A 13,836-nucleotide genomic window follows, 5' to 3' on the forward strand; every position below is an offset into this window, starting at 1 on the left:
AACTTATCTCAGACATACCAATATATGTTTCCATTATTTGCAAATTTTTGCGGTACAACAGGGCAAATAAGAAATAAAACTTTTATCATGCATGACTGGACATTTCATTTTTTTTTATTAAAATAGGTTAAACAAAATAAACTAACATTTATAATTGCATGTTTGTGAGCAACTGATACTGCACTGTTTATGTTCTTTGGCAGATACAACTACCACATCGATATTGGCGGAAATGGACAACTCTAAAAACATTAAAGCAAACAAGACTTGTACTACAAATGATAATCACCCTATTTACTGTCACACTCTATAAGTGACATTTTAGGAAGGGAAAGATGCATTGACTTGAGGTCCATGACAGCCTGAACAATCTTGGAGAATTTTGTTTGTTTGTTTTTTTGTTAAACCAAAAACGTCTGTGAGCAGATAATCAGAAGGATGCACAGAAGAGGAACTTGAGTTAATGGAGAAAATCTCTAAAGGGACCATGCAAATGATTTGTGAAATGGGGTTTCCTTTGCGGATGAAGACTTTATAAGGATGCTTACATGGCGGTTTGCTGATTTATGCTACAATCTAGTTTTCACTGATGGAGCAGTTAGAGGTTTGATGAGCACTCTTGAAATAGTGGTCAGATTAAAAGATGGAGCTAGCAATTAAAACTGAAAATTTTCAACAGTAAACTTGAATCACCTGAAATGTACCTGATAAAAAGATATATGTTGTTTGGCATCCTGTAGGCCTTTGGTTATTATATACAGACCAGACAGCAGAGAAAGAATGACAGAGTGAAGAAATTGCATCTTAAAATGAGCAACCCTCACATTTGTTTCAGTTCCATAATGTAAATAATTTCACCTAGTGGGGAAAAAATCTGACTGTTCCTTAAGAGAAACAAGGATCTAAACTAATTTGAAACATTATTAAAAAAGCTATTTCTGCCACTGAAATTCAAGGAACCTGGAAAAAAGCAAAGCCATTATGGTGTCTGATTAACTTGGATCTAAAAACCTAAAAGCCACTTTTCTTGAAAATGTCTCAACCTGTTCTCTAGAGCCAGTGCTTTTTTTGTAAGAGAAAAGGTACTCAAAAAAAAAAGGTGCAGGTACTCATTGATTATTGATTGATATATTCTGCTCAGTAAAGCAAAGGGAAAAGATTATTTACAATGTTTTATGTATTTTGCAGCCACCTCTTGAGAAAACTAGAATAGTCACATGATGTTTACAAATATTACCTGGTATGAGTTGGCAGAGATGGGGGTACACAGTACCAGTGAGTACCCCCACAAAAAAGCCCTGCCTAAAGCTATCAAACAAAGAGGAACAACTAGAACATCTGGCATACCTGTGGCTGATTGAGGGTCCCTGATTAAGGCTTTCTAATAATTGTTGTCAGAGCCAATTAATGGCACTCAATTTGCTCTATAGGACTACAAAACGGTAATTTATGCGAGTAAGATAAAATAGCTTTAAGTAGGTGACATTTAATACTAAATAATGACCTATTAGTAATACAAGGGTATATTCTATTCTGTAAAATCAAACGCCTAGATTTGGAGTTTTGTCGGTAAAGACTTGCGTTGCTAACGAGCCTTTTTTTTTCCAGCTGATTGGATGAGCCAATAGAATTGACCTCGCATTCTATTGGCTGATCCAATCAGCCAATCGGATTGAAGTTCAATCTGATTGGCTGATTAAATCAACCAATCGGATTTTTCCTACCTTAATTCCGATTGGCTGATAGAATCCTATCAGCCAATCGGAATTTGAGGGACGCCATCTTGGATGATGTCATTTAAAGGAACCTTCATTCATCTTTAGGACATCGGAAGAAGAGGATGGCTCCGCATCGGCTGGATCGAAGATGGCTCCGCTCCGCTCCGGAAGGATGAAGATAGAAGATGCCGCCTAGATGAAGATGTCTGCCGGTCCGGATGTCCTCTTCTGCCCGGATAGGATGAAGACTTCTGCTGGTCCGGATGTCCTCTTCTGTCCCATCAGTGGACAGCTGGCTGAAGACGGCTCAAGGTAGGGTGATCTTCAGGGGGGTAGTGTTAGTTTTTTTTAAGGGGGGATCGGGTGGGTTTTAGAGTAGGGGTGTGTGGGTGGTGGGTTGTAATGTTGGGGGGATTGTATTTTTTTTACAGGTAAAAGAGTTGATTACTTTGGGGCAATGCCCCGCAAAAGGCCCTTTTAAGGGCTGGTAAAAGAGCTGATTACTTTGTAATTTAGTTTAGGGTAGGGAATTTTATTATTTTGGGGGGCTTTTTTATTTTATTAGGGGGCTTAGATTAGGTGTAATTAGATTAAAATTCTTGTAATATTTTTTTTTTTGTAATTTAGTGTTTTTTTTTTTTTAGTATTATACAGGGAGTGCAGAATTATTAGGCAAGTTGTATTTTTGAGGATTAATTTTATTATTGAACAACAACCAAATTCTCAATGAACCCAATATATGAATATTTTTGGAAGTAGTTTTTAGTTTGTTTTTAGTTTTAGCTATTTTAGGGGGATATCTGTGTGTGCAGGTGACTATTACTGTGCATAATTATTAGGCAACTTAACAAAAAACAAATATATACCCATTTCAATTATTTATTTTTACCAGTGAAACCAATATAACATCTCAACATTCACAAATATACATTTCTGACATTCAAAAACAAAACAAAAACAAATCAGTGACCAATATAGCCACCTTTCTTTGCAAGGACACTCAAAAGCCTGCCATCCATGGATTCTGTTAGTGTTTTGATCTGTTCACCATCAACATTGCGTGCAGCAGCAACCACAGCCCCCCAGACACTGTTCAGAGAGGTGTACTGTTTTCCCTCCTTGTAAATCTCACATTTGATGATGGACCACAGGTTCTCAATGGGGTTCAGATCAGGTGAACAAGGAGGCCATGTCATTAGATTTTCTTCTTTTATACCCTTTTTTGCCAGCCACGCTGTGGAGTACTTGGACGCGTGTGATGGAGCATTGTCCTGCATGAAAATCATGTTTTTCTTGAAGGATGCAGACTTCTTCCTGTACCACTGCTTGAGGAAGGTGTCTTCCAGAATCTGGCAGTAGGACTGGGAGTTGAGCTTGATTCCATCCTCAACCCGAAAAGGCCCCACAAGCTCATCTTTGATGATACCAGCCCAAACCAGTACTCCACCTCCACCTTGCAGGCGTCTGAGTCGGACTGGAGCTCTCTGCCCTTTACCAATCCAGCCACGGGCCCATCCATCTGGCCCATCAAGACTCACTCTCATTTCATCAGTCCATAAAACCTTAGAAAAATCAGTCTTGATATATTTCTTGGCCCAGTCTTGACGTTTCAGCTTGTGTGTCTTGTTCAGTGGTGGTCGTCTTTCAGCCTTTCTTACCTTGGCCATGTCTCTGAGTATTGCACACCTTGTGCTTTTGGGCACTCCAGTGATGTTGCAGCTCTGAAATATGGCCAAACTGGTGGCAAGTGGCATCTTGGCAGCTGCACGCTTGACTTTTCTCAGTTCATGGGCAGTTATTTTGCGCCTTGGTTTTTCCACACGCTTCTTGCGACCCTGTTGACTATTTTGAATGAAACGCTTGATTGTTCGATGATCACGCTTCAGAAGCTTTGCAATTTTAAGAGTGCTGCATCCCTCTGCAAGATATCTCACTATTTTTTACTTTTCTGAGCCTGTCAAGTCCTTCTTTTGACCCATTTTGCCAAAGGAAAGGAAGTTGCCTAATAATTATGCACACCTGATATAGGGTGTCGATGTCATTAGACCACACCCCTTCTCATTACAGAGATGCACATCACCTAATATGCTTAATTGGTAGTAGGCTTTCAAGCCTATACAGCTTGAAGTAAGACAACATGCATAAAGAGGATGATGTATTCAAAATACTAATTTGCCTAATAATTCTGCACTCCCTGTAGTTTCATTTATTTAATTGTATTTTAGTTTAGATAATTGTAGTTAATTTATTTAATTAATTTATTGATTTATTTTACAGGTAATTTTGTAATTATTTTAACTAGGTAGCTATTAAATAGTTAATAACTATTTAATAGCTATTGTACCTAGTTAAAATAAATACAAAGTTGCCCGTAAAATAAATATAAATCCTAAAATAGCTACAATGTAACTATTAGTTATATTGTAGCTATATTAGGGTTTATTTTATAGGTATTTCGTTTTAAATAGGATTCATTTATTTAATTATAGTAATTTTAGTTTGTTTTATTTAAATTATATTTAATTTAGGGGGATGTTAGGGTTAGGGTTAGACTTAGGTTTAGGGGTTAATAACTTTATTATAGTAGCGGCGATGTTGGGGGCGGGAGATTAGGGGTTAATAATTGTAGGTAGGTGGCGGCGATGTTAGGGAGGGCAGATTAGGGGTTAATAAAATGTATTATATTGTTTGCGAGCCGGGAGTGCGGCGGTTTAGGGGTTAATACATTTATTATAGTGGCGGCGATGTCCGGTCGGCAGATTAGGGGTTAATAAGTGTAGGTAGGTGGCGGCGACGTTGGGGGGACAGATTAGGGGTTAATAAATATAATATAGATGTCGGCGATGTTAGGGACAGCAGATTAGGGGTTCATAGCTATAATGTAGGTGGCGGCGGTGTCCGGTCGGCAGATTAGGGGTTAAATAATTTTATTATAGGGTTTGCGATGTGGGGGGGGCCTCGGTTTAGGGGTTCATAAGTAGTTTATGGGTGTTAGTGTACTTTGTTGCACTGTAGTTTAGAGCTTTATGTTCCGGCGTTAGCCCATAAAACTCTTAACTACTGACTTTTTTATGCGGTAGGAGTCTTGGAGGTAGAGGCTGTACCGCTCACTTTCTCCAAGACTCGTAATACCAGCGTTAGGCAAATCCCATTAAAAAGATAGGATACGCAATTGACGTAAGGGGATTTGCGGTAGTTTCGAGTTGCGGAAAAAAGGGAGCGGTACACCTGTACCTGCCAAACTCTAAATACCAGCGGGCGTTAAAAAGCAGCGTTAGGACCCCTTAACGCTGCTTTTTAAGGCTAACGCAGAACTCTAAATCTAGGTGAAAGATTTTATCTGGAAGCAATATAGGATCACTTAACAGAACATCAACTTAAGATAAATCAAATGATAATTAAAGTTTTACATATTTCTTGTACATAATGAAAAGTGTAAAAAATTCAAAAATAAACTTTGATGTTATAACAATACTCAAACATTTGTAAAGGAAAAAACAACATAATTTATGTAAGAACTTACCTGATAAATTCATTTCTTTCATATTGGCAAGAGTCCATGAGCTAGTGACGTATGGGATATACAATCCTACCAGGAGGGGCAAAGTTTCCCAAACCTCAAAATGCCTATAAATACACCCCCTCACCACACCCACAATTCAGTTTAACTAATAGCCAAGTAGTGGCGTGATAAAGAAAGGAGTAAAAAGCATCAACAAAGGAATCTGGAAATAATTGTGCTTTATAGAAAAAAATCATAACCATCATAAAAAGGGTGGGCCTCATGAACTCTTGCCAATATGAAAGAAATTGATTTATCAGGTAAATTCTTACATAAATTATGTTTTCTTTCATGTAATTGGCAAGAGTCCATGAGCTAGTGACGTATGGGATATCAAATACCCAAGATGTGGAACTCCACGCAAGAGTCACTAGAGAGGGAGGGATAAAAATAAACAACAGCCATATGCTGAAAAATTAATCCACAACCCAAAATATAAGTTATTCTCATGAAGAAAAGAAAAACTTAAAACATCAGCAGAAGAGTCAAACTGAAACAGCTGCCTGAAGAACTTTTCTACCAAAAACTGCTTCTGAAGAAGCAAATACATCAAAACGGTAGAATTTAGGAAATGTATGCAAAGAGGACCAAGTTGCTGCTTTGCAAATCTGGCGGGCCTGACCCGACTCTAAATAAGCTTGATGAATCAAAAGCTTTAACCAAGAAGCCAAGGAAATAGCAGAAGCCTTCTGACCTTTCCTAGAACCAGAGAATATAACAAATAGACTAGATGTCTTTCTGAAATCTTTAGTAGCTTCAACATAATATTTCAAAGCTCTCACCACATCCAAAGAATGTAAGAATTTTTCCAAAGAATTCTTAGGATTAGGACACAAGGAAGGGAGAACAGTTTCTCTACTAATGTTGTTAGAATTCACAACCTTAGGTAAGAACTTAAATGAAGTCCGCAAAACCGCCTTATCCTGGTGAAAAATCAGAAAAGGAGATTCACAAGAAAGAGCAGAAAGCTCAGAAACTCTTCTAGCAGAAGAGATGGCCAAAAGGAACAACACTTTCCAAGAAAGTAGTTTAGTGTCCAAAGAGTGCATAGGAGGAGCCTGTAACGCCCTCAAAACCAAATTAAGACTCCAAGGAGGAGAAATTGATTTAATGACAGGCTTGATACGGACCCAAGCCTGTACAAAATAGTGAATATCAGGAAGCTTAGCAATCTTTCTGTTAAATAAAACAGAAAAAGCAGAGATTTGTCCCTTCAAGGAACTTACAGACAAACCCTTATCCAAACCATCCTGAAGAAACTGTAAAATTCTAGGAATTCTAAAAGAATGCCAAGATAATTTATTAGAAGAACACCATGAAATGTAAGTCTTCCAAACTCGATAATAAATCTTCCTAGAGACAGAGTTACGTGCTTGTAACATTGTATTAATTACTGAGTCAGAGAAACCTCTATGACTTAGCATTAAGCGTTCAATTTCCATACCTTCAAATTTAAAGGACCAGTCAACACATTAGATTTGCATAATCAACAAATGCAAGATAACAAGACAATGCAATAGCACTTAGTCTGAACATCAAATAAGTAGTAGATTTTTTTATAACAAATTTCAAAGTTATGTATATTTCCACTCCCCTTGTACCATGTGATAGCAATTAGCCAATCACAAATGCATATACGTATAGTCTGTGAATTCTTGCACATGCTCAGTAGGATCTGGTGACTCAAAAATTGTAAATATAAAAGACTGTGCACATTTTTTTTAATGGAAGTAAATTGAAAAGTTGTTTAAAAGTACGTGCTGTATCTGAATCATGAAAATTTAATTTAACCTGAGTGTCCCTTTAATGATTTGAGATCCTGATGGAAAAACGGACCTTGAGACAGTAGGTCCAGCCTTAACGTAAGTGGCCAAGGTTAGCAACTGGATATCCGAACAAGATCCACATACCAAAACCTGTGGGGCCATGCTGGAGCCACCAGCAACACAAATGATTGTTCCATGATGATTTTGGAGATCACTCTTGGAAGAAGAACTAGAGGCGGGAAAATATAAGCAGGTTGATAACACCAAGGAAGTGTCAGCGCATCCACTGCTTCCGCCTGAGAATCCCTGGACCTGGACAGGTATCTGGGACGTTTCTTGTTTAGATAAGAAGCCATCAGATCTATTTCTGGAAGACCCCACATCTGAACAATCTGAGAAAACACATCTGGATGAAGAGACCTTTCCCCTGGATGTAAAGTCTGACGGCTGAGATAATCCGCCTCCCAATTGTCTACACCTGGGATATGAACCGCAGAAATTAGACAGGAGCTTATTCCGCCCAAACAATTATCCGAGATACTTCTTTCATAGCTTGAGGACTGTGAGTACCACCCTGATGATTGACATATGCCACCGTTGTAATATTGTCTGTCTGAAAACAAATGAACAGTTCTCTCTTCAACGGAGGCCAAAACTGAAGAACTCTGAGAATTGCACGGAGTTCTAAAATATTGATTGGTAATCTCGCCTCTTGAGATTTCCAAACCCCTTGTGCTGTCAGAAATCCCCAAACAGCTCCCCAACTTGAAAGACTCACATCTGTTGTGATCACAGTCCAGGTTGGCCGAACAAAAGAAGCCCCTTGAACTAAATGCTGGTGATTTAACCACCACGTCAGAGAGTGTCGAACATTGGGATTTAAGAATATTAATTGTGATATCTTTGTATAATCCCGGCACAATTGATTCAGCATACAAAGCTGGAGAGGTCTCATGCTGCAGTCATGAGGCCTAAAACTTCCATGCACATAGCCACTGAAGGGAATGACTGAGACTGAAGGTGCCAACATGCTGCAACCAATTTTAAATGTCTCTTGTCTGTTAGAGACAGAGTCATGGACACTAAATCTATCTGGAAACCTAAAAAGATGACCCTTGTCTAAGGAATCAAGAAACTTTTTGGTAAATTGATCCTCCAACCATGTTTTCGAAGAAACAACACTAGTTGATTTGTGTGAGATTCTGCAGAACGTAAAGACTGAGCTAGAACCAAGATATCGTCCAAATAAGGAAACACCGCAATACCCTGTTCTCTGATTACAGAGAGTAGGGCACCCAGAACCTTTGAAAAGATTCTTGGAGCTGTTGCTAGGCCAAATGGAAGAGCAACAAATTGGTAATGCTTGTCTAGAAAAGAGAATCTCAGGAACTGATAATGTTCTGGATGAATCGGAGTATGAAGGTAAGCATCCTGCAAGTCTATCGTAGACATATAATGTCCTTGCTGAACAAAAGGCAGAATAGTCCTTATAGTCACCATCTTGAAAGTTGGTACTCTTAGATAACGATTCAAAATTTTCAGATGAATGAATTTTCTTTCTTTGGGAATAGATTTGAATAAAACCCCAGACCTTGGTACTGAAAAGGAACCGGCATGATTACCCCTGAAACCTTCAGGTCTGAAACACACTTCAGGAAAGCCTGAGCTTTTACTTGATTTACTGGGATGCGTGAGAGAAAAAATATTCTCACAGGAGGTCTTACTCTCAATCCTATTCGGTACCCCTGAGAGACAATGCTCTGAATCCATTGATTTTGGACAGAATTTGCCCAAACATCCTTGAAAAACCTTAATCTGCCCCCTACCAGCTGCACTGGAATGAGGGCCGCACCTTCATGCAGACTTAGGGGCTGACTTTGGTTTCTTAAAAGGCTTGGATTTATTCCAAATGAGGAAGGCTTCCAATTGGAAACAGTTTGGGGGAAGGATTAGGTTTTTGTTCCTTATTTTGACGAAAGGAACGAAAACGATTAGAAGCCTTAGATTTACCCTTAGGTTTTTTTATCCTGAGACAAAAAACTATCTTCCCCCCAGTAACAGTTGAAATAATAGAATCCAACTGAGAACCAAATAAATTATTACGTTGGAAAGAAAGAGATAGTAATCTAGACTTAGATGTCATATCAGCATTCCAAGATTTAAGCCACAAAGCTCTTCTAGCTAAAATAGCTAAAGACATAGATCTAACATCAATTTTGAAAATATCAAAAATTGCATCACAAATAAAATGATTAGCATGTTGAAGTAAACGAACAATGCTATATAAGTCAGAATCCAATTCTTGTTGCGCTAAATTCTCCAAACAAAAAGTTGAAGCAGCTGCAACATCAGCCAAATAAATTGCAGGCCTAAGAAGATGACCTGAATATAAATAGGCTTTCCTTAGATAAGATTCAAGTTTCCTAGCTAAAGGATCTTAAAAGTAAGTACTATCTTCCATAGGAATAGTGGTTCATTTAGCAAGAGTAGAAATAGCCCCATCAACTTTGGGGATCTTTTCCCAAAACTCTATTGAAATTGCTGGTAAAGGATACAATTTTTCTAAACCTTGCAGAAGGATTAAAAGGAGTACCCTGCTTATTCCATTCCTTAGAAATCATATAAGAAATAGCATCAGGAATAGGAAAAAAACCTCTGGAGTAACCACAGGAGGTTTAAAAACAGAATTTAAACGTTTGCTGGTTTTAATATCAAGAGGACTAGCTTCCTCAATATCCAAAGTAATTAACACTTCTTTTAACAAAGAATGCATATACTCCATTTTAAATAAATAAGTAGATTTTTCAGTGTCAATATCTGAGGAAGGATCTTCTGAATCAGATAGATCCTCATCAGAGGTGGATAATTCATTATGTTGTTGGTCATTTGAAATTTCATCAACTTTATGAGAAGTTTTAAACAACCTATTACGCTTATTAGAAGGTGGAAATGCAGACAAATAGAATAGAATCAGTAACAAATTCTTTAAAATTCATAGGTATATCATGTACATTAGAAGTTGAAGGAACTACAACCGGCAATGTACTATTACTGATAGACACACTATCTGCATGTAAAAGTTTATCATGGCAACTAATACAATGACATTAGGAGATATAATCTCCACAATTTTTCAACAAATGCACTTAGCTTTGGTAGAACCGATGTAAGGCAGCAAAGTTCCAACAGATACTTCTGAGACAGGATCAGATTGAGACATCTTGCAGAATGTAAAAGAAAAAACAACATATAAAGCAAAATTATCAATTTCCTTATATGACAGTTTCAGGAATGGGAAAAAATGCAAATAGCATAGCACTCTGACATAGAAAAAAGGCAAGAGACAAACAGCAATGGGGAAAATAAATAATTAAAAAAGTTTGTCCGAAAATGACACACTCGCGTCACTAACGACGCAACCCTGTGTGAACCCTCTGCGTCAATTACGACGCCGTAAATGACGAACTTGCGTCAACGGACGTGCCTTTCGCGCCAAAAAATTCTCACGCCAAGAATGACGCAATAAAGTGTAGCATTTTGCGCACCCGCGAGCCTAAGTCAGCCCGCAATTTGAAACAAAGTAGTCAATTGAAAAAAAGACTAAAACCGCAGGTAAGAAAAAAATATTTCTTAATATTAACTTTCCCCAAATATGAAACTGACAATCTGCAAAAGGAAATACATGAACCTGACTCATGGCAAATATAAGTACAATACATATAAAAAAAATTTAAAATTTTAAATTCTTTATTGAAACATTTACAATACAGTCATAATGAAGAACATCAGTTGTCAAAGTTACATGAGCGGTAATCATTATCAATAAATTGTGCATGATGGTAGGACAATCCAAGCATAGACCTAAGTATACAATAAGAGAACTGAGTTCTCAAAGTTCCCAGTGAAATATAATGTCCTTTAACATAATAGGGAAATAACATCGGCATCCAACATTAACATATAATTATGACAGTGTGATATTCACAATACATATATTTACATTTAGAACTTTACATAAATGCATAAAGTGCTAAAACCATAGCTGAGGTGTCTTAAGTAATAAAAACATACTTACCCAAAGACACCCATCAACATATAGTAGATAGCCAAACCAGTACTGAAACAGTTATCAGTAGAGGTAATGGTATATGAGAGTATATCGTCGATCTGAAAAGGGAGGTAGGAGATGAATCTCTACGACCAATAACAGAGAACCTATGAAAAAGACCCCCGTTAGGAAAATCATTGCATTCAATAGGTGACACTCTCCACGTCCCTCTGACATTCGCTGTACTCTGAGAGGAATCGAGCTTCAAAATGCTGAGAAGCGCATGTCAACGTAGAAATCTTAGCACAAACTTACTTCACCACCTCCATAGGAGGCAAAGTTTGTAAAACTGAATTGTGGGTGTGGTGAGGGGTGTATTTATAGGCATTTTGAGGTTTGGGAGACTTTGCCCCTCCTGGTAGGATTGTATATCCCATACGTCACTAGCTCATGGACTCTTGCCAATTACATGAAAGAAATATTAAATAATTTGCAGCTGATGTGGCAGCTTTTTAGGAACTTGAAAAAGATGCTGGGTGGACAAAGAAACAATCATTAGACAGACATTACATTGCATCTGTTTCACAGGGGGAAGCTTATGTGGGATTTGGTAGACAAGGTCTTGGGACTTAACAATTTTTGAAATGTAATCTTCTGCCATCCTTAAAGGGACACTAAACCCAAAAATGTTCTTTCATAATTCAGTTAGAGAATACAATTTTAAACAACATTCAAATTTACTTCTATTATCTAATTTGTTTTATTTTTTAGATATCCTTTGTTGAAGAAATAGCAATGCATATGGGTGAGCCAATCACACGAGGCATCTCTGTGCACCCACCAATCAGCAGCTACTGAGCCTATCTAGATATGCTTTTCAGCAAAGAATATCAAAAGAATGAAACAAATTAGATAATAGAAGTAAATTAGAAAGTTTTTTAAAATTGCACACTCTTTCTAAATCATGAAAGAAAAAATTGGGGTTTCATGTCCTTTTAAATGTGACTTGAGATACAGACTCAGTGTTAATACAATAACATCTGAGCCCTGACAGATGTGTAAACACAGTGATTATTCCCTGAAACACAACATTTTTCTTTCATGGTTCAGATAGAGCGTACAATAATAAAAAATAAAAAAAAAGGCAGGTTTAGTGGCCTATTTATGTAAGTGCGAGGGGACATGATATGATGTAGCGTATCATGTCCGCTGCACATCGATAAATGCCGACAGCGTACGCTGTGGGCATTTATCATTGCACCAGCATTTCTTGTGAACTGTTGGTGCAATGCCGCCCCCTGCAGATTCGCAGACATTCGTCCACTAGCATATTTGATCATCCACGGCCTCAGAGGAGGTGGACAAGTTATGGAGCAGCGGTCTTTAGACCGCTGCTGTATAACTTCCGTTTCCCGGCGAGCCTGAAGGCTCGCGCGGACACAGGGGCATCAAGCTCCATGCGGAGCTTAATAAATCGTCCCCTTACAATCCCCCTTACAATCTACTTCTATGATCAGATTTACATTGTTCTCTCAGTACAGTTTGTTGAAGAGCATACGTAGGGAATTAGTAGGCACATTTCTGGAGCACCATAAGGCAGCAGATTTACAAGAATGCTTTACCAATCGTATATATTGTTTAAACATTGCTGCCATCTAGTACTCAAAACTGCTGCCATGTAGTGTTTCAAAAACGTGCATGCTACTTACCTAGGTATGCTCATCAACAAAGAATACCATGAGAACTATTTAAATTTTAAAAAACATTTTAATATATTTTCATCTGAATCATGAAAGAAAACATTTTGAGTTTAAATATTTTTAATTGTTATGTAGCAAAGTTTTAATGAAGAAAATTCTTTATAATGTTCTTGTTTGTTCTTGAGCCTGACAACAATTAAAGAATCACTTGACATCTCTGAAGATGTCTGTCAAAAAATACTTACAGCAATTCACTATATATACTTTTTTTTGAGGAAATGAGGAAGAGTCAAAGGGGGATATTTATCAAAGCCTCAACTATGCTGTATTCGTCGGCACCAAAGCGCTTGCCTAACTTCGCGGCCGCGGACCTGAACACAATCTCCATATTTATATAAAAAGCTGGCAAAAAGACACGCACCAAGTACAGGGCAATGAGTATCGGACTGTTGTTAACTAGCAGTCATCGATCTTGCGTCTATTCTGCTTTTTACCAACTTTATTTGTACCCTGTCACTAAACGTCGCCACTATACTAAAATGTTTAACCCCTATCCCTCAGCTCCCGGACCCCACCGCAACCTAAATAAAGTTATTAACCCCTATCCCGCCACTCTCGGACCCCGCTGCAACCTAAATAAAGTTATTAACCCCTATCCCGCCGCTCCCAGACCCCACTGCAACCTAAATAAAGTTGTTAACCCCTATCCCGCCGCTCCTGGACCCCGCCGCAACCTAAATAAATGTATTAACCCCTAAACCTCTGGCCTCCAGCCCCCCACATTGCCATAAACTAAATTAAGCTATTAACCCCTAAACCTAACAAGCCGCTAACTTTAAATTAAAATTACAACATCCCTATCTTAAAATAAATTTAAACTTACCTGTAAAATTAAAATAAAAAATTTTCAAACTATTAATTAACTTACCCTATTATACTACAATTAAATTAAACTACCAATTAAATTAACTAAATTACATATTAAAAAATCCTAACCCTACTCAAATTATATAAATCTACTATTGAACATTATTAAAAATTA

General features: G+C 37.8%; 1 protein-coding gene across 1 annotated transcript in view; it reads right to left on the reverse strand.

Moving 5' to 3' along the window:
* SERPINI2 (serpin family I member 2) overlaps positions 1 to 13,836 on the reverse strand; it is a 129,569-nt gene that overhangs the window by 73,592 nt on the left and 42,141 nt on the right. The window lies entirely within an intron of this gene.

Source organism: Bombina bombina, chromosome 4 (assembly GCF_027579735.1).
Source record: "Bombina bombina isolate aBomBom1 chromosome 4, aBomBom1.pri, whole genome shotgun sequence".
In the NCBI taxonomy this organism is placed as follows: Eukaryota; Metazoa; Chordata; class Amphibia; order Anura; family Bombinatoridae; genus Bombina; species Bombina bombina.